At 39.5% G+C, this 27,398-nt stretch overlaps 1 protein-coding gene across 4 annotated transcripts in view; it reads right to left on the minus strand.

Annotated features, from left to right (window-relative positions):
- daam1a (dishevelled associated activator of morphogenesis 1a) overlaps window positions 1–27,398 on the minus strand; it is an 87,272-nt gene that overhangs the window by 52,211 nt on the left and 7,663 nt on the right. Inside the window, exon 1 of one of the 4 annotated variants that reach the window (XM_088924594.1) lies at window positions 10,852–11,129. The exons of 2 other annotated variants lie outside the window; for them this stretch is intronic. The gene's annotated coding sequence lies outside the window, so the exon portion shown is untranslated. Of the gene's footprint in view, window positions 1–10,851; window positions 11,130–27,398 lie in introns of those variants that run through there. One more of the 4 variants, XM_088924593.1, reaches the window with a different exon arrangement.

Genomic DNA, 27,398 nt, shown 5'->3' on the forward strand with positions numbered 1-27,398 from the left:
TTCATCCCTTAAAAAGGTTTCTGTGTTAACTGTGTTTGTATTTTTGTGTAAAGGGCGACCAAGCCCTTGCTGAAGAAGGCACGGAATAAGCATTCATTAAGAAGATAGGCGTAAGAAATCCTTGAGCAGCTGTCTTTCTGTACCATAACATTTCTTGCAAACTGCAAGGGAGGAAGCAAGTATTTTATATGCACTGAAACTGATGTTTTTCAACTTCTATTTTGACACAATTGTTCCTATTTCATTCCCAGTGACCTTAAACAATGGATCCCACCTCTTATGCTAGACAGATTTCAATAACTAGAGTCATTTTCAATTATTTATTTTAATTTCAGATGAGTTTAATCCAGAATGTCCAGCTTTTCAAACGCAGGGTAATCTAAACACACTGTAGATTCCACAACCACAAAACTTTGCAAGTTCAATTCTGATCCCCAACACAGTTTATATCCAATGCCTACCTACACACAGACACCTTCACATTAATGCTGAAATAGTATGAAGAAAAAAAAACTGTGCCAGGTACTATAAATCCAAATAACAGGCCAGCAATAACATAATAGTGCATTGCATGGCTCAAGACCAGGACTACACATGACAAATCAGATGAAAAGGCTAGACAAGTGTCTGGTGTCACAACTGTAAATGTACACACTCATGTCACTGATGTTTATTGGGGCCCATCAAGACAAAGAATTGTAATGGCTCTGGATTACATTTTGTCCTTGTAAACATGTTAAACTGAAGACAAATCTCAGGTCTTGCTGAAACAATAACAGGATAGGCCAACAGTTTGCAGCAACACGTGCATTTTATTGGGAGCTGCAGACTTCCTTTTGTGAAATCCATTTGAAAAAAATCAATCTTATAAAAGAGGTCATCTGCAGGAAAATGATCATCTTTGCAGAGCCTCTGAGCTTTGAAGTGCAGCCACTGCCTAATGGCCTACATTTGTGTTCGGCAGTGAAATCTGCTCGTTTCCTGACGCACATTTTAAGCTTGGTAAGCAAAAACCCGGAAAGATGTGGCTCGCCCGATTTCCTCCTGGTCTGTTTTGAAGGACAACATTTGAGGAAAATGATATAAAGTGCATTCTTATCCGAGACATCCAAATGAAACCCTTAATGAGGTGTTGTCCCAAGGGGTTAATAATGGCCGCTGCAGTGTTATAGCCAGCCCAAAGACTGGAAAAAAAAAGAAAAAGACTAAAGTCCCTTTGAACCAACCAGCATTTTTGCAAGTTTGTGCAGGGATGGCATTAACTTCCGCGTCTCGCACCAACAGCGTGTTTCAAGTTTCCAGAAACCTGCCTTGACTGGAGAAATTCCATTCAGACAGCTGGGCTGTTATCTACAGACAGGAATTGAGAAAAGGGTGAGAATGTTCTACTGTAATGCAGTGTCCTGATCAGTATAGTCAGCTCCCTTTCTAGGAATGAGGGGGACAAAGCCAATGTGCATCATAGTCGAGGCGTTAAGAGCAACTGCTAAAAGCTCATCAGCTCCAGGCGGTGTAGAAATCTGCCGCCACAATTTTCTAAGCACCGTGCAGACTGGAGATCATTGCCTTACAGCTTTCTTGTACAGCAACACACTTTATAATCACGGAGCATCGGTTACAGCATTACTTATATTTTTAGCACATTATAATTAAAAAATCGATTTTATACAAAAAGGAGATTATTTTTAGTTCCAGAAGCAGCACATTGTACCAATGCATTGAGTCAGAGTTCACTCCTCCAGCTTGGCAGCAGTGGGAGACTGATGGGAGGAGAGATGTCTGCCAGGTTGAGCTGGACTCATCCTGGTGGGCTTGAAGGGGTTGAGGTTTCTTTATCATGATCTATTGCAGTGGCTCTGGCTGTACATTAAACACACATATCATGCAAAACTCTCGTTTGCTGAAAACGTGAGTACTACTTTTCAGATATTTTTGTCTTAGCAGAAATAGCAGTGGGAAGCACAACTACCAGACAGACTGAAAAAGCAGACTGAAAGTAAAGTGAATATTTACTCCAAATGCAGGTCATGCAAACTGCTTTGTTTTAGGGTAGAGTGAGAAATGTAAAATTGTCTTTCCCCATTCTTAAATTAAAAAATTAACGGATTAAACTTAAACTCTCTTAAACTATCCTTTGGCCAATTTATGAGAACTAAATTGATGTACTCCAGATTATTCAGTACAACTACTGATTTCTCAGTCTTTAAACTGTGTAAGAGTTATCCTCCTTGTTTTGTGACACTGAATCTGCCAGTTTAACTTAAATTTAAATGACTCTGATCCACAGTGGAACTATTTTACAGTAAACCAGTTTGCATTTTGACAGCTGATGTGCCTGCTTGTTTACTCTGAGAGAACACTCATTTTCCTCATACCTTCAAACTAAGACATTGTTAAGGTGCACATTTTAAGCCTTACGTAGCTCAGTTTTGTTCAGTTCAGTTAGACTGTGTATTGGAGCCTTCTACAAGAACCCTGTAATTACATTTAACACTTGTCATTTTAAATTGACAAGCACAAAGCAAAGGAAATGCACCACAACAGAGAATAAAATCCTAAAACACAGTAAGAAAATGAAAGTAGTACGGACCCATGTTCAAAGTTCTTAAAACATGGTTGTGCCACTGAAAATATAAAGTATATATATGAAAGTATATACTGGTTTATGTGTTTTCAAATCTGACACAAGTTGAAACACCCTTGTCTAACGAGCACATCAGTGGTACCATACATTCTGAGCTCCCATGCCGAGGTATAACTCTAGCAATCTAGAAAGTGCAACCTGCCCTAACATATTCAGGACCCATTGAATCCTCCCAGTGCAAATCCCATAAGCTCCGTACACAAACCTCACTCCATAACATCCAGATGTCAGATTATACCCCAAACAATACAACCCCTCTTCTCACTTCTTATATATATATATGTTATATAATGGTATATGCAGTTTGGCAAAAAAAAAGCTACAGCAGTGCAGAATCTCCTTATTCAAACTCAAGGGACAGTGATATTTATTGTGAGTGTTTGTGTTGAATATTTGCCTTAAAATTATTGTCTTCAGACTTAATCTGGTAACTTCATTTAACTAAATGGTTTCTTCACGGATCATCGACTGAAATTAAATCATTTATTATTAAATGGTAATTTAACAGTAATGCAACAAGTGCTGTTATGGGGTGTATTACAATTTTACACTATACTCAGGACCATCCTCCCTTTAGCAAACAAGTGAAACAGATTTTTTCTGCTCAAATGATTTTAAATAATCACCTTAATATTGTATAACAAAATATAAGAAAGCTTGTGCCATACTTCCTTTGTGTGCCATCATTTTTTAATGATTACTTTAAAGAGAACCACAAAACCATGACAGGTCTAATTCAGCTCTGTTTTGACTTATCTCAAACTGTGTTCTGAAATGCTCTAAATGTCTCAGCACAGCTTGGCTCCTCCATTACACTGTTATTTAAGTTGGGGGATCATTTAAGATAATCGACACTGAAACATGCTTTCACAACAGAGAACTTCAACTGCACAACCTCAATCTATATGGAAGGAATGTTAAGAACAAAACAGAGTGGCTCATAAATGCATTCCAACCTGCCTTTCATCAAGCCAGTTCAAATACTGCAGGCACCACTATCCCTGACCCTACCTCAAGCTTTTCTAAAACACATTTCACTTCAGAAAAAAATTTACACACCTTATCTTCCAACAAGCTGTTATTAGTGCGCTACAATACTCACCCATTTGGTACTTAAAAGTTAATTACCAGACAGGCTAGATGGAAGTTATCATGTATTTTTCTTAAAGACGTATCCTAAAATAGTTTATTTTGTGGCAAAAAGCAGGCTGGTATTGATCTCAGATCAACCGCAAAGACCATTTGTTAACAAGTCCTTTATTTATTTAAACTCCATCTCCGAGGAGAGGGATACAGAAACAATTACAGAACAAAACAGACCACATGCACGGCTTCTGGAGAAACACAATGTACAGCACAGCGTTGTAGTCTAAAATCAAAAGACCATTTTAGTCAGTTTTATCAAAAGCCTTGGACCCAGCTGCCAAAATAGTAAAAGTATTGTGAGAGCAAAGACCAAGCCACCCAGCCATGTTGTTGAGGACAGAAGCCTGGTTTCTTTCAAGGAATGACTGGAGGGGATCGGGTCAATTAGCAACTGACTACCAAACAGCCTCCTCTCTTTTTTAACCATTCTTGTGTTCTTGAGAGGCTGAGCGCTGTGAAAGTTTTTAGGGCAGCAGGTGCAAACAGCACTAGACCTCCTTCACCAGCTCAGCCATGTCAGAACAGCACTGATAATTATCAGTGAGGTCGCCTATCATCTCATTTTTACTCCTGCTCTGTGAGACCCTAAAGTAATTGCTTACAAATATTTTGTGGAATATGGTTTTGTACTCTATATATATAGAAGTTAGAAACCAGACACAATTCAGAAATAGCCATATACATCATAAAATGGGAAAGAAGGTAGAAACCTAAATTTGGATACTACTTATTTCTTCCCTTTCACCCATTAGAATATAACATCTGATTTACAGCACTGTAAGCTGCTGCTGCATTACAGAGGAACAGGTAAAGGTTTATTACATTACAAAACGTTCTCTCTTTTCTTTGCAGCAGGGAATAAACCTTTACCTGTTCCTCTGCAGACTATGCATGCTGACGCAGCTCCCTACTTGAACCGCTGTATTACAGGATTGAAAACTGGGAATTTTCTCAATACAGTATTATATACACAATCTTAAATTAAGCTTTTTATTTTGGATTTTCAGAATCAAATTCACAATGCCAATTTACAGTAACACACAATCATCCAGTACTGACGTCATAGGGGTTTGTGTCTAGTCTAATATAATCACAAACAGCTAAAAATTAAAAAAATATTTAATGTACAAGCCTTAACTAAAAATAAGTTCAATCAAAGCCATTCTACGAGAGAGTTTATGACCATTTAATTCAAAGTTAGACTGACCAAAAAGCCAAAGAGGAATGTTCTTTTTTCAGTTTAGCTGAGGCAGTATTTTAGCTTTATGATGTTTGACTTTTCCTGAATCACAGAACATAACCATAAAGATGCCCTTTTCAATTTAGGAAGTCCAAAATACCAACAGAGTTAGATTTTCAAAGGAAGAAGGATGATTAGTAATGGGAAGTCCAAGATATTGGCTTTATGTTGTGGGAAGCTTAAGAAACAATTTAACGTTAAACTGGAATATCTTTACAGTGTTGATGGGAGCTGTTTGTTGAAGGCACAGCTTACATAAAAGCTTTTTTTAGAATGTAAAAATAATTCAGGGACTCCTCTTTTTTACTACTAGTGTTCTCAAAATATATTAATTTATAATCAATTATGCATAACAAGGATACCTGTTTAAATTTTTACAAGGCCTTGACCACCACTTAGAAAGCGTATCTGCACTATACCTCACAGTACAAATTGAACGCAGCTACGTAGGTTAAATTTCCAGTCTAGTAAGGTTTCTATATTTTTGAGAATACAGCATTATAAAAATGTCACACAGCCTGTTGGCAGAATGACAGCAGCACAACTGCTTGAAACTGCAATACCATTTTGTTTATGACTGAGGACAACAAAGCTACTAGCAATGACTGTTCTAGAACAGTACATTTCCCATTTGATGCTACAGGGCTTTCTATACCGTAGATACTCTACACACAGGCAGACAGTCTCAGCGTGCACAGCAGTCTATAAAAGAGATGCAAAGAATTCAAAATCCCGGATTTCTTGTTTCCTCCTCCCCAGTACAATCACAAAAGAAAACATTCACTAAAAGTACCCCCTTAATTCATAAATAACTCAGGTGATTAAAATAATGAAAGTCACCTAAACAATGCAGAAGGTTTTAAACCTCACCAGGGGGCATGTCTGTATCCAAAGGAATATTGTAGTATGGAATAAGCCATGAGCCTTGTTGCTGAAGACAACACCCTGGAATCTTGCAAAACAGCTGGACGAAATTCTTAGAGCAATTATCTACTTATTACAAAATGCGGTAGATGAGTTGAATGGCCTACTGTCATTTGTAATCGTTCTCATGTTATTAAAACAGAGCTACCTTAAACTGTGACTGTAAACTATACTGTATACTCTCCAGAACACCTCTGTGAAGAAAACACTTCCAAAGTTCACGAACACATGTTCGCTTCTGATTGCAAGGAGATTTCACACAAATGTAGTACTTTAATATTATGGAATGTTTAGGTTTCTAACAGATTTACACCAAATTAATTGGATCCCTCAATCCATAGATTACTGATTGAAGCGGATGACCAAATGACTGGCTCTCAAGAATTTCCTGAGGCTTGCCTGAATCACTGACCCTTTAGAATTCATCAGCAGCAGCAGTGGTTAGGTTCATTCCAGGCAGGGCAGGTTTACTCCGAGATTTTCTCTGTTAAGGAAAATACTGGCTGCAATCACAATGAGGAATTGCTAAACGAATACACCCTAAGCTTTAAATAAATCTATATTTATTGGATTAAAAATTACAATGTTAAGAACATTTTCTATGAAACCGCAGTAACATCTACAAGTTACTTGTCCAAACTAAAAACCTTTTTTTTAATTTAGTGTAAAGAATATCTGAAAAATAAAATGTCATAATTTGCACCTAGTGATGTGTTGCAAAGCACTGTGAGTTTTAATAAAACAGTTTTGGCTTTTGTAGTGGTTTGTACATGATAAATTATTGAGTCAAATGTTTGTCAATAGTTCCCAATTTATCTCAGTGAACTATTCATAATATTTTGGAAATGTATTTTTATGTTAATATTCATTTAATTAAAATATAAAGGTGAGGCGCAATTTCTAAGTTTTTCCTCACAGTGAAAAAAGGAGAGCTTTTATTATTTTGATATTCAAAATCCATTTTATAAATCACATAGAAGGACCTGAAAAACTGAAACTAGAAAATGTAACTTCCATTTTTTACTTACTGATTGCAGACTGAAGTCTTAGCTTTGGGGCTACTGAGACACTAGAACATCTGAAACTTATTATAACACAGGATGTTCTTGTATCCATTACTTTATGTGGATTATTGTGACCTGGGCATTTCTAAATATGAGTATTAACAGAAAAAGACACTTTCTACGAGGTTTAGTATGATGTATATAAGAAGTATGAAGCAATAGTTAGTTCTCCTAACAGAAATAAAAGCCGCAGTTACACAAATGTAGATATAGATCTGTGTTCGACAGGTGTAGCTAAGCAACCCCCCAGTACAAACAAAAACACTGCATATGAATTTCTGCTATAACCTCTGGCATGGACCGTACCACAGCATAGCCATGATGCCAACATCACCGCCAGTGGCATGTCAATACTGTGCCACTTTTCAACGCTTTCTGTTCAAGTCAAAGTAGGCCTGTGCTCCTGTAGTCCTTCTGCCCAGTGCAGAGAAGTACTACCCCTCAATGAGAAATGGAAAGTGTACAGACTATGCCACTCCATAAGGGATCTTTAGAATGTATCCAACATCCACTTTGTGAAGCAGTGTGCATCCATTAATAGATAAGGAGCTTAAATTGGAAGAGCACTATTGGTGTGTCACCTGTAGCTGACATGCCTTTGAAAATCTAGTAGCATCGTTATGAACTACAGCATACTGTTATAACTGTTTGGAGAACTAAAACACAAAACAATGGTGTTCCACGTTGCCTGAAATGTGAAACTGTAAGCAAACAAATAGGTTTAATTTCATGTAATTTCATGAAAGTCAAATGTTCCAGGCACAGAGAATTAAACGGCGAAGAGAAGAGACCAATCCCACATCAGGAGTCTTTGGGGGAAGATACTATACATTAGAGCTGGAACACACTGCCTTCACTGGTGCAGTCTCTAAAATCTTCCCTCTGTGCAGATTTCCTGCAGCTGATTGAAGGGTGACAAGCCCGCACCGGGGGGGGGGGGGGGGGTCCAGAAAACAATAGCAGGTTTTATTTTGGGAATGGCTGGTTTTCGTTCTGCTTCATGCACCGACCCCTTCCTGCTCGTGTCCAGCACTGGGAACTCTGGCAGCAGAAGAGCTTGATGACAATCGGTGACATCTAAACGCTCCACATCCCCACTGACTGGAAACCTCCATGAATGTTTCATTCCCTGTTCCAAAGGGTGGTGGTGGTGGGGGAGAAGTGCAGTAAAAAAAAAAACCCTCACGCCTCGTCCGGATTCTCCACCGTACAGAAAAAGGGAGAGGAGACACACTGCCAGGGGAATAAACACCTTACGCCGATTAAGGTGGCTGAATTCAAATTCTACGCAAATTCGAAATGTTCCTCATCACCCCAATGCACCCGAGCTGTTTTTTTTTTTCCCCCGACACTGCCGCTCCTCGCAGATCAGTGCTGTGACCTTGATGTGCTGAAGGCGCTGCCGATCCTTGGTTGCTAGGATTTTTCCATCTCGCTGCTTCCTGTTTCATGACTAATCCCGAGGGACAAGCCGTTAAGATTGCGAGAGACCGGCGTGAGTAATGAGTTTTCCCAGCTAAGCCTCTAATGAATTTGCTGCTGCCAATGGTAGAGCCCCAACATCAAATCATACTGAATATTTATGCATTGTAGGGTGTTACGAAAAAAGCCCTCTACTACTGTTACCATGGCAATAGCTGCCTGATGTGCATGCTCAGCAGCTTAAAGTACATATACTAAGCTGTTATTAATATTTACTAAAGAGTGTTCGGCAAAAAAGGGATTTTCTTTTAAATGGCTAGACTTTGCTGTTGCTAATAACCTACTGAACTGGGCTGCAAAGGCCTTTATATCCAGAGTCAAAGTTTAAATTCCTTGGCAAATATCAGCCTATTTCTCCATCAGTGGGGCTTAGTATCACCTTTTATGCGAATACACAAAGACACAAGAATTACCGCAGAACTTGAGGAAAAGGTCACAGGAGCTACTGTTCCATGACAACTGGTAAAATGACAAGTCTGCCATTTGACTTTGAATTTCCGAGACCTATCCCAGTCCTCAACGCAATCTAAAGGCAACCCCGACATTACAGTACAACCGTTAATAATGTATTGGATATCATGATGACACCTCAACATGCAAGAGCAAGAATATAAAACACACACACAGAGATTGCTCAACATTAGTATGCTGAAGGCAATGTTTCTGTTTAGCAAAATAACTGTAAATCTGCAGCTGTAAATCATGCTACAATACAACACAGCAAAAGTGCTAAATGGATATGAAGGCTCAGTGAATTCTTTTCGAACTGAACTCACCAATATACTTTCCTTCTCTCACTTTCTCAAAGCAAGATGCTTCCAAACACAGGCGTTGTCAGACCATTCCAAGTGCTGAAATAAACTTGCTTTCTGCCTCTGAACATGAGGAAATATCACCATAATATTTGAAAAACAAACAAAAATATTTTGTATTCCAACAGGAACACTCTCATGTCAGTCTGCAAGTGCACGGACACCTCACCTTAACCAGGCATTTAGGAGCTCCGTGGTTTATTAAAGTCGGGTCCAATATAGATTAAAACGCCCACAATACCTAGGAATTCTCCATAAGAAAATACTTGTTTCTCCCATTTCTGGCATAATGTGCAACAAGAGAATCTGTTACATTAAGTGTTTTAGTGAATCAATTTGAAAAATCAATTTTTATTTATTTTTGGCAAGAGTCAAATAAATGGATCTGTTTTAAACATCTGCATGGAAAGCTTGGAAGTTTGTTGCCAGACTGCAGAGTAGTACTGTCAAGGTAGCTGCTGTTCAGACAGACGTTTGTTTGGTGGGGGCAGAAGGGTACTCTGCCCTCTTATCTAGCCAGTCCCAAGCCACAAGACTCTGTTAGCAGGGTGTCGCCATTTAACCTATGCCACCAACCTGAAATAGCAGATTTTAAATCTGCTTTGTCACAAAAAGCCATTTTGGTTCAGAGGAATTTAAGAAATTTTGAGGCTAGCCATGCAACTACTGTAGTTTCAAGGTAACTGTCTCTCACTGACCTTATCTCAGCAGTCACACCCCAGAATAAAATGCATGGAGGTTTCATTCCATCCAGAATGCCCCAGTTAAAGAAGCCTTTTGTAGTGCAAAGAAGTTCAATACATAGCTGATGTTTTTTCCTTTTCTTTTCATTTCCATTTTAAATGTATGAGGTCATCTCTGCTACTTTACTGAATATTTATAAATGCAAAGTTCACAGAAACAGCACATGGATGAACAAAGACACTCCTCAGCAGTCTGAAGGCTCCTCTCTACAACATGGCACCCTCTTCTATTTTAAGCACAGCATATCTGTTGATTAAAAACATCACCGCTGATAACTGCAGTCATTCTTCAAAGGTTTACTGCCTATCAGAACGTAAGCTGATGATTGAGTTACTGGAATGAGAGCACGCAAAAAGTAAAGGGTTACCCCATTAAAAGGATTTCACCCAGGGCACCATGTAAAACGGGTCCTTTCTTCCAAAAAAAAAACACTTAGAAAGAAAAAGAATATTAAAATCAACATCAAGCCCAACAGGGTCAAACATATCGTATCCCATTAAAGCAAAAGACGAGAAAAAATACAGTACCACAGCTCTTTATCTAGAAGACATTGTGGGCCATTAAGAACCACTTAATAGGCAAATGATTCTTATAATAAAATGATTAGTTCCCTCATAAAAACAGACTGTGAAAGCTAAAATTCCCAGTCTGCATTTCAAGTGACTGCACATTTATCAGTTGAACACTGAAAGGACAACCATCCTCATATTTCCCAGCTGACAGCAGATCTTTTTGTGAGTGATATGACAATCACATCTTTTTAGAACTGAATTCAGAAACAATGCATTTCTCTACCTGCAGGCAGAGGGGTCCACGAGTTACATCTCCCAGTGGTCCATCCTGAAAACAGGTAAAAGCAAATGCCTCTTTAGAATGCTCCCTTGAAGAACCTGCTCCAGATCTGACACATCCTTTGACACAGGTCTGTGGGAGAAGCAGAAAGCACGAACAATCTCTCCTGTCCCAGCGGACTCAGCCTTCCAAAGCCATTTCCTAGTTTACACTAAAACAAAAGGCCACTCGATGGCTTCCACAGCAGTGAAGCCCAGAGCAAAGGCACAGATGTTGCTGCTGTGAGTCAGTCCCTACCTCAAGCTAACGCCCATTTTCAACACCCCAGTTCCTATAGGATGCAGCTTAAGCTAAGCTACCGCCCTCTCTCTTCCTTTCCTTTTTTTCTGCTTGTGTGCGCATTTGAAATAGCTGGTTTGCTCAAAGCAGAGCTGTTGAAAGGAATGCCTGGAGGTCTGCACACACGCGCGTGCATGTGTGTGTGTGACTGAAGCACTAACCCGGTACATCAAGTTTATTAAGGCTGTCAACTGTTAGGAGGGCAGCCGTGTCAGTCTGACTGCACAAGACGAGACTTGATTGCAATGTCCTTCAAGATAAGTTCGCCAAACGAACAACACAGGCGCAGTCTTGCCAGCTTTTCTCTTTAGATTCAAATGTTTCCTTCTTGAAAATCTGTTTTAGATTTCTTCAGTCGTTTAATAGTGCCCAACATTGTCTACACAGAACAGTCTACAAACACGGGGAGAAGCGAAAGCAAGGACTGACAGAAAGCCAGCTGATGACAGATAAGCCAGGTCAATATTCCTCCTGCGATTGTTTTTTGTTAAGACGAGCCCCATCGCCACAAGCTTTTTTCCACTTCCAAATGAGAACGGATGATTCCATTCAAGCAAAGCTTTGCCTAGGTCAATCCACAAAACTCAGAGCAATTAAGTTCAAACAAATTACCACATTTTGAAAATGTGCCCCAGTCTTAAAAACCTGTAAAAGCCCCTCAGTTACATTCAGAAGAGTAAGGTTCTAACAGCAGGTCAACCAAAGGAATATCTTGGGAAGGAAAGCACAGAGAAGGGCATCTCGGTTTTGACCACCAGAGCAAAGTATTCTGCCTGAAATGCCCCATGTGCAGATGAAAGCGTCACAAGTGCCAGATCCCAGCCCTGTTGCTCCGGTCCTCGCTAACCGTAATCTGCATTTCACCAGGCTGGTTTGTGACCCAGCACCTCTGGTCAATACCTCCATGCGGCACCTCCAGCGACACCGACAAGGTCAATCTTCGAGGAGTTTCACACATGTCGGTCGGGGCACGGTGGCGCTCGCGCCCGTTTTCATGCCTGATCGCACTCCCAGGTGCACCGTCACGTGAGACACCACACCGTTGAGCTCAGGGCTGTAAGATGGAACCGGCCACACCACCTCGGGAGGCATCAGCACTGAAGAGGTGGCACAGTTACCTGCAGTCGACACTCCAGAACCCAACAGGTCCCGGTTTCCTTCCAGTGGAGTCCCTTCATATCAATGAGTGCAGACAGCAACAGACATAAGAAAGACTACTCAGCCTGCAGCTCTACAACATACTGTGGCTTTTCTAGTGTGGACACAGCCTTAAAATGCTCTTCACAAGCCCCGGAGGTTAACAAGGTTCCTAGTAAGTCAACCAAGTCAGCGACGCCACTTCAGGACAAGTGTCTGTCTGCCAGGCTGACTGCGGGTGCAAGTAAGACACGACTTGAGCAGTCTTACTCTTTCATACTGCTCCCTCAGGAGCCTTTCCAAAGTGGAATCTTGTGCTCCTGCCAAAGCTGAAACATGCAAGATTACCTAACATACTGCCAAGGGGAACAACTTGATTACAATCTACTCCAGAGACACGGTACATCCCCCTGACAGCAAATTGGTGCAACCCCACCTATACCGCGTCAGTAGAACAGATGTTTTCCTATTTCATTCCAGACAACAATAGGTAATCTAGGTGAGTCAAAAAAAAAAGTCACAGTATATCGACTTGTTAACCCACCAAGTATTTTCAAACCGGGTGGAAAGTGATTTACTCCCAGCTGCACTTCTCTCTCATCCACAAACTTCAAACCTCTTGTTTATGACAAAAACCAAAGAACATTTTAAAAGTCGGTTTCATCAAATAATCTTTTAGGTAATAAAATGTGAAGTATTAATACTATAATATACAGAATAATTGGTTCCCTTAACTTATCGCAGTTCTAGCTTTTTGTTTGCTTATTGGACATTTATTGTCAACTGATCAGCTTTTAATTTAAAATTTGACTATTGTAAATCTTTTGAATATGTTTTGTTTCTGAAGGCCTCAGTCTGACTGATGAGTCTGGTTACAGACATACAAAAAGAATTGATCGAAATCACAATCTTAACTTTAATAGTGATGATAAACAGGAGATTTATCTTTTGCACAAAGAGTTGTGACAGTAAGGAAAAAAAAGTCTAGTCATGTTGTAAGGGCAGATTTCTGGCATCTTCCAAGAAACAGCTTATTGATCTAAGCATCCTGTCCAGTTATCAGCAACCATACGAGCAAGATAATCCAAAGATTAAAAATCCTCTCATTTGTAATCTATTTAGAACATCTGAATATAAGAAAGTAGGTGAAAAGTTCAGATGACTTAAGAATGTTTAACAACATCACATCGATTGTACCAATTCACACACTATCAGGTCATTTTAAGGTATAACAGTTTTGTTTCTTCTCAAGTAGAGTAATTCTGGCCTCCTAAGACTATACTGAAAAGTAGTATTCTCTGTGAGAATACGCATTTCCTTTTTAAATTTAAAAAAAGTCTTAAATTTAGCAACTCCTTCCGAAGAGGAAAATGGTTCCAACAGGGATGTGAAGATTAGTAACTTCAAAAGGTCTCTAAACATTCTGGTATTTTAAACTGCCCATACACAAAGATGCCATTCTGCAGAAGCACTTTGCTTTCGTAGTTTTAAAAGGAGAGTTTTGGCTGTCCATCAGCTTCAGATGTGGAGCTGTTGTTCATAATCATTTCACCACATAGTTTAGTTTCACAGAGGAGCACACCTCCTGTACATTCTTAATGGGCATAATATAGGCGTACTTACAGAAAGCAAACTGTAAATGTAGAATGAATCGCTGATTCTAAAGAGAGTGACTGGATTTTACATTTACATTTCTGCAATTTCTTTATGAGAGAAAACACGCAAAACTGAAATTTTATAGGCTATTAACCTTGAATCACCGCAGACGCCAAACAGAATTCTAATATGAGAATCACGCAGAGAATATACTACCAGTCATAAACAAAATACTGTAAAAGCATGTGAGAAGCAATTCACGAAACCCGGAGCTATGTTCCTTCATTTCCAATCTAACAAGTTGTTAATGACTAAACTGTCAATTAAGCTAACCTCCAAGCCTTTTATAGTTCAAAACTCTATGCACCATAAGGGAATTTACTTTTTATCAGTAACATGTTTGTATTTTAAAAATAATCACCCATCGAGTACAAAACGTACTTTAAGAAATTCAACTTATGGCCAAGTGTCCTGCACAGAAGAGCCTTTAAGACATTTAGAACAACAGGAGCTCTGTGTCCTACAGTATCTCATCTCCGCAACACCACCAGTGCATCACATGAATCCTTGACGATGACCCACACAGCAGTACAGATGCAGTATTAAACTGGAAACACTGAATACTTTGCAAAATCATGTGGAAACTGTGGGCTTGTTTGCCAGTATTTAAAAAGATTACCTTTACAATCCCAAGGGAGCCTGTTCAATCAAAAGGACATCATTATCTTGTATAAATCCTCATCCTTGCAAAGCACTTATTAAAGTTAATGGGTTAATTAACTATAAATTATATGTGCAGAACAGATTTATGTAAAGCATAAGACTAACAATTATCGAAGGGATAGACTATTTCTGCACATTGCAAATGATTTCCTTTATTATACTGTACGTGCACCTACGTTGCACAGTACTTCATGCATTTGTAACAGTGAACATGCATTTAATATTTATCTTATGTAAAGTAATGTATGCCAAATCCGGTCATCACAGACCACCGTTAACATAATCTTGGACAGCATTCTAAGAAAAGAAAGCCAAGAAGTAGAATCTAGGGTTCAGACAGTCTAAGCAATGCAGACAGTTTCAGGGGGTGATTTTAATGCCAAAGCATATGCTATAGATTTCCTTAAAAATATACATCACCCCTTAGACACTGTAGATTACATTATTCTCCATAATCACGGAAATAAATATTTGGTGGAAAGATTCAAAGTCCCAGAAAACACGGCATTCCCATTCTGTCAATAATGAACTCCTCACAGGTAGAGCCCTTTATGTCTGCTTCACTTGTAAAGAGTTATCAAGAGATTCAAATTGGATCAGATAATATGAACGTGGATGGTCTTCAGTCATTCCAGGACTCACAACCTCAATATAAGCTGCCTGGCTCTGTTCTGCAGTGTGCACATACACTGGGGGGCGTTATTTCCTTCCACTGGAAATCGTGTCTTTTGTTTGATGTTGTATTTCCCACCTCAAAAGAAAATGAAAAGGAAACACAGTAAAAATGAAATGCTCCCCCCCTTTCCATCTTAGAAAAAACTGATTTTCAGTGGTGTGGTTTTTTTGTACTCTTTGTGGATTAGAACATCCACCAATGCTACAGAATGGCATCCTCTTATTAGTGACTTCTTTTGCTCTAATACACTGCATCCATTGATACTGGCTGTAACATACTGGCTTTATGGATATATGCAAGATAATCTTTTTGTGTGCTATCTACCAGTATATTATCATAACACCCTATTTTAGGGGTCACCCGCAAAGCATGTATTAGTTGTCCTTTATCACTAAAATGTAGCTTGGGAGCGCCAGCAAATGTTTCATCTTTGAATGCGTGCAACATTCATGCCACACATTTATGCTTTGTGTGTAGTGCCTTACAGACTTTAGAACAAGAGTGGAAAACAGAGATTCTCTAAGACATTGTGCTTGATAACAGGAATTTTAAGGTTAGCATTTCTGGGCAACTGGAACCCCTCCCACTTCTGTCTGACCTTTAAACAACTAAAACAATCTGTTGTAACAATTGTGGACTTGTGTTTCCATAGAGGCGAAGGGGGGAAAATGTTACTGTGATAGAATCCCAATTAGCACTGGATGAAAGCTTGCACTGACATCTCTGTGGCGTGGATGACAAAACAAGAAAAGCAGACAATAACCACCCTTACAGATACTCATCTCGATTTTACCACTGTGGTGAAAAATGATTTCCTCCCAATCTCTGATAGAAAATAAAAAGCACAGATTAATGCAGTCTTGGGCTCTCTGTCCTGTGGGGAGATAATGAAGGTCATATTCAGAGACCTAATTAAACTATTATTTTGCAAAAGCTGGTTTGCCGGCTTGTGAAATTTCGACATTTCACATCCCTGAAACACTTGAGACATGCTCTTTTTAGAAAAAAAATATAATTACAATCATTTTATGTCGGGCAAAGCCAAGACAGACAAGAATATATCCATCCAAAAGCAACACCCAGCTCAAATAATAGGTTCAGCCTGGTCACATCAATGTGATTATAAGGTAATACCACCCACGCCAGAACCAACACTTTCAACAAAATAATTAGCTAAACAGAAGAATCAATTGTGCATCAACTGTGCACTCTGTTTTCCTGATAACACTGCGCTCTGTTTTCACAAACAGCACAGTACTATTGCCCGTCCCTTGGGTAGGCTATCAGATTAACCTTCCTACTTCAGTTGCATTATTACTGTTATAAAGGTTAATCTCCTATAGTGTCTCAATGAATCTAAAACTTCTACCTAGAGAGACACCTGACATTTGACACTGTTTTGACACAGCTTGGGTCCCTTTTTACTGTTGGGCTGGCAGCTTGAACAGTAAGTGGCAGAGAGCTTGCAGCACAACCAAAACAAAACAAGCTTATGTCCTAAATGCACGCTGTTCTTCAGTCAAAATCTGAACCACAAACTAGAACTCTTTACCAATGGATCACTGCTCTTTACTCCTTCTAAAGAAAATGACCACAATTCCTGCCGCTTGTAAAACAGTGATTAATTTTCTAAATGCAAGAGTTTGCATGGTAAAGGTGTATGCTGAACCACATCAAGACAACATTTAGCATTTATAACTCATGCCACCTTAAAGCAGCTTTCAAAATGATTCAGTCCTACCTAAGGAATTCCCAGAACTTTAATAATTTGTTACCTTTTCCATGAAATGTATACTCTGTAATCCTGGAAACAGACTATAGGGGTGATTCCTGTATCTACGTTCCAACCTGATTTTAAAACTGCAGGACTGATACTCTGACCAAAAGCAACATGTATCCCATTACGATAAAAGATCAAATCCTGACTGGTTGCAACTGCCACCTGTTCAGACAATTTTAGTCCCACTACTAAATAGGACTCAAAAAACATTCTTTTTTGTAAATATTTCTTGCTGGCCACACCAAACAGTATCCTGATATACCAGAACTGGCACCTTCATGAATCAGAAACAGGGCAGTGTGCGACACAGTACTGACACTGCGTCTGAGAAGGCTTTTCAAAAGAGAAGAAAAGGTTAGATCCTCCCTAAATGGATCAGCATTCCCACGGTGCCAGTAGGAAAAAAAGCAACAGTTAAGCACGGTTAAGAGTGTCTATATACATACACATTCACAGCATGTATGCTATCTATAGTCTTCCTGATACTTCCAAGACAGTTAACAGTATTAATGTCAAGGTCTCTGTAGAAAAAAAGGGCCTCAAAGCATTGTCCTCCCCTCCTCTCGCGACTCAGGAAGGGTGTTGACTTTCAATAACATGCCCAGCTGAGCTCCCGGCAGGAGCTTCTCCGCTCTCGACCCTGTGGGCGTGGGCGTGGGGGGGCGTCTCGGCCTCCTGCTGCTCCCGCAGCGCACGCAGGCGGGCTCCTGGGCGAGGCCCAGGCCAGCCAAGGAGCGGCGGCGAGAGCAGGGGGAAAGGTCTGCAGGCGAACTCCGGAGGATCCACTGGAGAGGAGGCTCCCCGCGACATGAGCTCAGAGCACAAGGAAAGCAGGGCTTTCCTCAAGTACAGAATAAGAGTCCCTTCGCCGTTTTAAATTAGGGCCACACGTCCACTCTTACTTGTACCAACCTGCTCATGCTGCAGCTGGGTCCTCATTCGAATGCAGATTATTCACGGAGAAGATCACATGGGCCAGATTTACACACTGTCTTATTTTACTTGGCTATCGTTCTGTACATTGCTACTGAACTATTATGAAAAGCATACCAGCTTAATATTCCATAACCATGTTACTGGAGCTCTGGGCTAAATGAGCATTGTGCTGTAAATAATTTATTTCCTACTGACCTCTAGATAATTCCATGTTGTTTTTTGAAGAGCTAGGTCACTTTGTGAAAAGGCAGAAATATAATTTACTACTTGCAAACAGCCAAAAATAAGAAGGCAGAATAAAAGTACAAATGTAGTGTAAAGGAACACTATATTTTGAACAAGAATCTGCACTGCTGGATTCCAGTATTCCTGCACTCTAAAACCAAAAACAAAACATCACTTTGAGTATATACTGTGGATACAAATTAAGGCAGTAGACAGTGACCAAAGTTAGAATCATTGGCGCAGCTCAGACCCTGAAGGAAGATTCACAAGACCAAGCATGACTATATCGTTAGGCTCTAGGCCAGACGTGTGCTTAGAAGAAAAAATGCCCTTCAGGCTGGTACGTTAAAAAAAAGAAGAACATTCCTGTAACTGGGACAGTGTCCCACAGCTGACGTACAATAACACTAATGGGTTCAGCTGAAAAGGAAAATCCTACCAGCATGGCTATAATGAGCTAAGGATTGTATATTATTGACAGAATAAACACTAATTGTTAAGATGGCTTTTGATTTTAATGCATGTTTAAAATTTAATGATTTAACTTAAGTTGGCATGCAGGCTAAGTACCCCAAATGAACTCAACAAAAAAAAGTATTTTTTAGTATCTGTAATCCCGCTTGAAGGTCCTAAATAATTAAAGGCCATTAGCTAAGTGAACGTGCTCAATTTCAATGAGTTTATCCTATCGTGACTATCCATGTCAGGATACAATATGGCCGGCTAAGTGCTTGCACTTCTGTTTCGTGTGCTTTCTGGGGAATGTTAGTCTTTCCATTGCAGCACAAAGCAGGACTCCAGGTCTTGCTGTGACTGCATAGAGTCTGCATGTTTTGCCCATGTTCGTGTAATAGTGAGCCATGCTTGTGTAATAGTGAGCCATGCTTGTGTAATAGTGAGCCATGCGCACTCAGGTGAATAGGCATCTCTAAATTGTCCATGTGTCTGCTCTGTAAGGGTACCATCCAGGGCATAGGCTATATCTAACAAAATAAACTGCTCCATTCAGCAGCAGTTGAAAAGCATCTTAAAATCAACTGCAACTAGAAAGTACATATAGTCTTATTTTACCCCCACTGAACATGCTGAGACAAGAAACACTCTTGCCTGATAAGATTCCTGTTTACTAGCTGCATATGTACCGAACAGGCCAATGAATGTTGTATTCCAAAACACATCCTCAACAGGTGATCAACCCTACTGAAGCTGTTCCCATTAAAAACATAAATAAAAACTATTTAATTTGTATGTTAACACCATAGTGCTAATTTGGGCGTTTTTTCCGTAAACTAGTAAAACATCTGAGAACCTGTTTTAAGGACGTCGCTCACAAAACAGCTGTAAGGGATACTGAAAATCCAGAGTCCAGGAACTTGTACAAGCTTCCAGAATCTCCTCCCCAGCCATTAGGATCCCTCATTTAACTTCTAAATCCCAAGAAGCCAGAAAAGAAAGATAAACTCTACAACACTTCATTCAAGAGTTCTTAGGAAGAGTAGAATTCGGTCAAGGTTAAACTGGTGGCAGCGGACCCCAGTACTTTTGTGTTGGGCATTGCTCAGCTAGTGTAGAGCAGACTTCTCCTTTTCTTTGCCGTCAGCATGACAGTTTAGCTTGTTAATTTGTGCACTTGAGGCTCATTATCATGCTAATCAAGAGCTTGGAGCCGGTCTCCAACTCCCAGCAGCACGCCCAGTGGAGATTCTGGCAGAAACTCAGTGAGCTGTTCCCCTGAACACTGGCCACTTATAGTCCCCTTGGACCCCAGCTAAGAAGGTCTGTTCTTAACCTTGAGCTAAATAGGGACAACAGGACTGCTGTCACACACACTTTGCGAGCAGTAGTAAACAATTGCTGGTGAACAGACAACGTATATTTACATTTGTGCTGATAAAAACTCCTAATTATCAATTAAATATGCTCTTGAATTGCCAGCAAAATGTATTCAGGCTTCAGTCTCTCATGGCAGCTGGTCTTACTCTTCAGTGGCATAAGGGGTCTAGAGCCCCTGGCGGAGAATATGCTGAGAATATAGACATTTTTAAGAAAGCAAATCAGAGGTTTTTAATTCAAAGACTTTAATGTCAGTCAAAATGTCCTAGAGATGGCATATAAAAGCCTTGTTGAGAGCATCCTGGCATTTAACATGACAGTTTGGTTTGGAAACCCAGGGTTGAAAAGCAAAGCCAAACTGTCCAGGACTGGGAAAATGGCAGGAAAAATACTTGGGAAGCAGCAGCCCCAGCTCTGTGCTGTATATCACAATACAGTTCTCAGAATGGCCAGAATCATCACAGCCGATTCCACACTCCCACTCCATTCTCAATTCATAACGCTCCCACCAGGAAGATGGTAAAGGGTACCCAATTCAAATAAAAACATTCATAAAAAATCCTTTGTCCCTTCTGCAATACAACTACTCAATGAAAGTATACAAATGTAGTTCACCCACTACCTATTTATTTATCCGTGTGTTTATGCATCACATACTGTTGTTGTGATCTCATGTGATTTCATGTGACTCTGATGTTTTGCGTGTGAGTTTCGTACTTCCATGGGAGAAGCCAAAGAATTTTCCACAGTAGCGGACAGTCTATCCACCTCTCCTCCCAGCAAGGCCGGCCGAGAGGAACGGGACTGGAAGAGAATCCATGGAAGGGGACAGGAGGGATGTGGTGAGTGACTCTGTCATGGCCATTTCATTTCAGACAGGAAACGTCGTTTATGAAACTTCATTAAAATCTGCCATAAAAAAAAGCTCATGATAATCGTTAGATGAAGATTTCCCCTAAAGGAGTATTTAAAAACAAACAGGTTGAACAACTCTTTCTCAAGCCCAGGGAAATGATGAAATTCCACCCCAGTTTTAACAAAAAATACAAGGACTGGATATTTCAGTTAAAAATGAATAGACTGTATACATATATAAACATCTCAAATGCAGACCTGCAAGTATTTGTTTGCCATACTGGTGGCAGTGTGGAGAAATGGTGAGGGTTCTGGACTCTGGACCAGTCACAGGTTCAAATTCCAGATGGGACACTGCAGTTGTACAATTTAGCAAGGTGCCCGTATATTCCAGTTAAAGCCCTGCTATGTTACAGCGTCGCCACTGTATTAGCTCTGTAACTGAGAATTTCTTCTCAATCGATCTACCCACTCAAATAAAGCAATAAAGAGATTATGCTATTACTAAGTCACATTAAACTATGTTGCATATCGTCTAGATATTTAGAACGTAAGAGCTCGATCTCACCAAAAATTAGAACAACTACTTTTGACGTCAGACACTGTTTGTCTCACTTGTCTGTCCATGTGTTGTGCACATGTGAGGAATTCCTTTTCCTTTTTCGACGGACAGAATTAGGTTTAGTCTCTCACAACTCAACCTCGATATCACGTGACTGTCTCTTCCCAAACTGTGCAACAGTATATGTGAACAACATCATTTATGCCAGCAGTAGGGCAAAACAACTGAAATAACATGTTCTCCACAAAAATATTTTCCCCTGCTGCAAAGCTGTTAAAGTGACAATAGTGGCTTAATACTTGCTGGGCATTATTTAGAATCTGGACAGACTATTTAGTGTATCCCAGTATTCACAATACACAATAACAATCCACAATACTGGCTCACATTTCCATATTGACAGCAACAGAAGCGAAACGTTTAATTTAAAGCACTGGATTGTTCACGGTGACTTTTCCAAACTGAATTCCTGGGACACCGAGGCTGAACAAGACCTATATGTGGAAAGAAGTCAATTTTTTTTAAGAGGAAACATTTTGTTCAGAAATAATTCTAAGTAGGTCAAGTGTCCAGAAAAAGATTTTTTTTTCCTTCAAGCCTACTTCCAGGTCACCTATTTTTCTTCTGAATTTAACAAAAGGAAAATCTGCACATGATCACAGAAAACATCCTAACATATAGTGAAAGACACTTGAGTGCCCAGAACATACGCCCCACGTCTTCCTGTACCCCCAAATCCATAATGTATTTAATGACTAATCATTGTGGCAGGAATATTTGTGGTTAAGTCTCAAAAGTGAAAAAGTTACATTTTACAGCACCAATCTTTCAGAATATATGTGGTATTACTTTCCAGATGACCCTTGTATTTTAGTTATTGTACTTTAAATAGACTTAGATAAATACTAAGCAATGTTTATTCTATAATCTACAATTCCAAGTACAGAAAACCATCTGGTAGGAGGGTGATATGGAACTGGCAAGCTCTAATTACAGTAAACTTTTTAGATTGTAAAATCTAAAATACAAACCTGTCAAGACTTAAAGCTAAAGCCAAAACACAAGTTCAGGTGGCGCAATTCGGTCTGTTATGTTTGCATCCAAGTGTAGACAATTACAGAGTTACATAAACATACATACCTCCACAGATCATGATTTTACAGAGCGAAGCCAACGATGTCCCTTAGCTGCTTTCCCACACAACATATCATTATCTGTGTTTGGTCTGCTGAATTTTAAAAAACACTTTTTTCTGTCTCATTCTCATAAAGCAATTTTATTGCTTCGAAAGACAGATGTGTTGTTATGCCAGTAAGACACAGGAAAACATTTAAAACTGACAACACAAAGTTGTGGGGATCATGGCTAAATGGCAAACAGTAACTCATCTGGAAGTTGCCAGCAAAAAAAAACAAACCCTTCGTGTTATTCCTTCTTTAAAATGTAAGACGAAGATAACTTATCATTACTTTCACAGAATTAAAAAAAAAAGAAACAAGGAGCCAACAGGTATATTCACAATTCTTTGTAGAAATTGTTCTGCAAGGATTCTGGCACGTGTGTTTTCGAATGACTGTTTCACACTTGTGTGAAACGGCTGGGAATAATTCTTCCTAGTGCTGACAGTGCTGTGTACGACAACATCAACATGTCTATTAAACAAACATTACACATTTCTACGGCAATGCCTGATGCTAAAGAATAAGTATAAGTAACTGAAAGTTACATTTATTGTCACAACCCCAAAATTGAAAACTGGAACGGTGCCCTTCTGTATGTTCACCACTTGAAATCAAATGCCAGAATGAACAAGGGGAGGACAGCAGCACTGAAGTTTTGTGTGGGCATGCAGTGTCCTCTGGAAGTTTTCCAGTTGGGTCAAAATGTGTACCTTGCATGTTTACACTACCAATATTCCAGCTGTGCCAGAGTATAACTTCAGCCTCCGGAAAAAACAAGAGAACACATTCCAAAGCACTCATATAAGAGGAATATAACAGAATGCATCTTCTTGTCCACTCAATCCTGAATATTTGAGCTAGTGTAGCCAGCCTGATGCAGAACATTCTCACATAAAAACGTGTTCACATTAGATATCAACATGACATCTTAGAGCCTATGATTGTTTGGTTTAGTTTAGTGCACCTGACTCCTCTTGTGCCCAATCGCATGTTGCTAAGACGGTAACTAACATTACATTAAGGAAATGTTCTAATTTGGGATATGCACAAAGCTCATTTAGAGCTAAAGGCAGATTTAATTAGCTCTCATCTGGATATCCACAGAGCAGTGTTGTTCTTAGGGTATGGTTAGGCCAATCCTCTTAATTAAAACCACATCTAAGTTTTATGGGTAACAAAATATTAACAACGAGGTTTTGGAATTCCTCTTTAAATTAGAATTTTTTAAAATCTCATCCCACTTTTTGATTGATGATGGCTTAATGAAGTCTTTTTGACTTTGAGTTAGGGTTAACTTGGCAAACAACGCGAGATGCAGACTAACTGTACCAGAGATATTCTAAGATTCCCCAGGGGGGCATTAGAACTCCACAACTGACGTGTGACACAATTAACTTACAAGAAAAATGAAAGACTATCTTTTTTAAATTCCCAGAGACACCAATAACTATTAATGAATGTTGATTCAGTTAGGAATTTTTATGTTAGTTCAGGCCTCCTGGTAGCAACAAAGATTAAGCACAACTGTTTTTCCAAGTTCAAGCTTCAACTTTATACACCAAGTGTAACAAAACCAGCTCAGAAAATGACCGTGATGCGTATAAGCTAAAGAAAAAATATTTTTTGTCCATTGCTGGAAAAAAAATCAAATTCTAGCATTGTGTCATTGCTTTTGATGAGGCACTCTATAAGGTTTTATTTAAATGTATGTACTGGGTTTCAAGACTAATGTCCTACCCCATTAATGAAAATATGCTTCACTGAGCAAAGTCAGGTGTTGCTAATTCAGAACTTAATAGCAAACACAGGTACAGAGATTCAATCCAACAATACAGCTATACTGTATGTGACACTTCATCCACCTGTGTGGTTTGGTTACAGTCAAGAAGAATCATTTAGTTGCTAATTTATTGCAAAGAAAAACACAAACACAGAACTGAAATCCACTGGGAAAAAGCTGTCTCTTCAGAATGATCACCCGTGACAATCCTCACACCTGAAGAAGGCTCAACAGCTGACAAGTGTTTTTTTCAGTGTGGAATTAACCCTTACTTGTTCTTTTACAGCCAAAGCATGCTGATGCTGCTCTGCACTCAAATCTCTCCAGAATACTGAGAGCCACCACTTTCCAAAGGAGGAGACAGTCATCCAATCAGCCAGAAACTTTCTGACTGTCAAAAACAGCATCGGTACTGGAAAACACCGCACAGCACACAATACAGCAGGAGAACAGCTGGCACACGGAGCTCAACAAAACAAAGCACACACAATACAAGACGCAACAAAATGGTCTCATTGCAGGGAGTGGAAAGTGATATTTTATTATTACACATCTCATCTCCGGCCATCAGTCAAAAAACAAATGGAATGGTGCAGTGAATTTGTTTGTAAAGACTATGACAAACTGCTTTACCTCATATACCGGATGACTGAAGCATTAGAGTGACTAGAGGGAGTTTTTTGGCACAGTACAGGTGCGCGTCTGTTGCAATAATACGGTGCATCAATAGTGACTGAGTCACGGTGACAGAGCTTGCTGTCACAGAGAGAGGGAAGAAGCCATCATCCAAGATGTTCTACAGCCCTGTTAAAAGACTCCCCCTGGTGTGACAGTGAAGAATTAGCCCCTACTCTGCCCAAAATGACCTTTGAAATCTGCATTTTAGACCCCCACTTTTTTAGCTTTTATCCTACAGTTTTTATCCTGCATTTCCACTATTCACTATAATCGACTGCAGATAGCATCTTTCGAGAACGGTCAGTTGTTTTTTTTTGTATTGCAGTAAGCAGGCCTTTAAAATAAAGATCATTTATATCATTTCGAAGTCACTGGACTAAACTGAAAGCAATAAGAAAATACTGGTGCAAAGCGCAGCCTTTGCCGAGAAATAAAATATCACTGCGAGATCTAGAAGCAAAGCTTGTGCATTAACTTTAATTTGCAGCCTCAGGGTAAGGTGTTCTGACATCAGTCCGAGCATTCATTTTTCCATTTCTTTAATGGCAGAATGCTGTATGAGTTTTTCTTGGCCCTTCACTTTTATTTATTTGATTAGCAGGACTGCCTGGGAGTTCAGATGGTAGCTCCAGCCAGCTCAGCTTTCAGCTCCAAGCTGCAGCCAAGCCACCAGCTGCTGATAAGCAATGTTCATCAGGGTCCTTGGATTGCACTTGAGGCGCTGACTGAAGAACACAGATGAGCTTATGAGCAGCAGGAAACATGTTTGGCTGTTTTGTCTTGTTGCCGGTTATGAGAAACTGGAAAACACGGTTGTTGAAAATGAATCACTATGTGATGACTGGTGGTGTCCGGCCACTGAACACAAAACTGGACCTTTGGAAAATGCAGAAACTCTAAAGGTTATTTCACATCTTAAGGAAAGATTGACAGGCTTAACAAACTCATAACTCTCAGTTAGTGATACTTAATTCTGATGTATTTTACATTCAGATCTTTTACATCAATTACTGGTTTAACAAGTTAGAAATCTACAAGTATATAATCTATATAGTCTATTGAGATATTAATATTTATAGTTGTAGTTTTAATTTTTTGCAGTTTATATTTATTAATAGGAGGACATGAATCAGGCATCTCAAAATATTTATAGTTTCAAGATTTGCGGCTCTGATTCCATTGAGCCTATATTTGGTCAAATGAATCCAGGTTTAGCATTAGGCCTTAATTTGATGGCTTCGAGCACGGAAAAATAATTTATGGAAAAAATGTACTTTAAATTAATAAAAAAGCATGGAAAATGGGTCTTTATCTGTTTTTTGTAAGAAAACAACACATTTTTTTAGAATCACTCAATTTTTTAGGTTTGGCTGGCATTAAAATCCCACTTGGTTATGAAAAATAAGCAACAAAAGCTCTGCACAATGTTCCATGTTAATAAAATATTAACTAAGCAAGACACAGATAATGTTAAGCAGATACATGGCTTTCAGTCGCAGTATAATGGCTGCAATATCCTGCGATCGTGGCAGAGCAGCTCCCCCAGAGGGCTGAATTCTAAGAGTTTCGCTCCCTTGCCACCTGGAGCACAGTCCAACCAAAGCCAATGACCCCAACTAATTCATAAAAATCTTACAGGAGACTGCATAAATTCTACAGTTTTAAAAGTAATGCAGACAGAATTCACAGAGAATGCCCTGGATGCTTTGAGTTCAAATGACCTGTGTGTAACTCTCAGGGAACCATCACCCTTTACTTATGCTTAGTTGGACTCTTGGAGAGATAAGTGTCTGTGCTTTGGGAAGGAAGAGATGACAGACATTGCAACCTACAGTAGACCAGCAAAACAATGACATTACCCACAGTGCTTTGCAAAATAAGCAACATACTGACTATACAAGGAAGTGGGAGCTCTGGGCGTGATGCTAATTAAACACGGGTGGGGAAAATTAGGCAACGGGATCATTTAAAAACCTATAATAAGTGTTGATGTCCTAATAGGTTCCTCAGGCTGTCAAAGAGCAAAGGCTTTATAAAAGTAATCACCAGCACAACAGAATTACTTTAGTGACAAATAAATGGTAGTAGTAGCTAGGGTCCACTAAGAGATAAACATCAGCAGTAGTTAATAAAGTTGACAAAGATCCACATCTCTCTTAAAAATGCCAACTTCATAAGAACTAGAAGGACACAGTCATGAGAAAGGGAAAGGTGGGTATGAAAACTTGGGGCTGGTTTGCTTGTTTTTC

The sequence above is a fragment of the Atractosteus spatula genome, chromosome 9 (assembly GCF_055471065.1).
Source record: "Atractosteus spatula isolate fAtrSpa1 chromosome 9, fAtrSpa1.hap1, whole genome shotgun sequence".
NCBI classification, from domain to species: Eukaryota; Metazoa; Chordata; class Actinopteri; order Semionotiformes; family Lepisosteidae; genus Atractosteus; species Atractosteus spatula.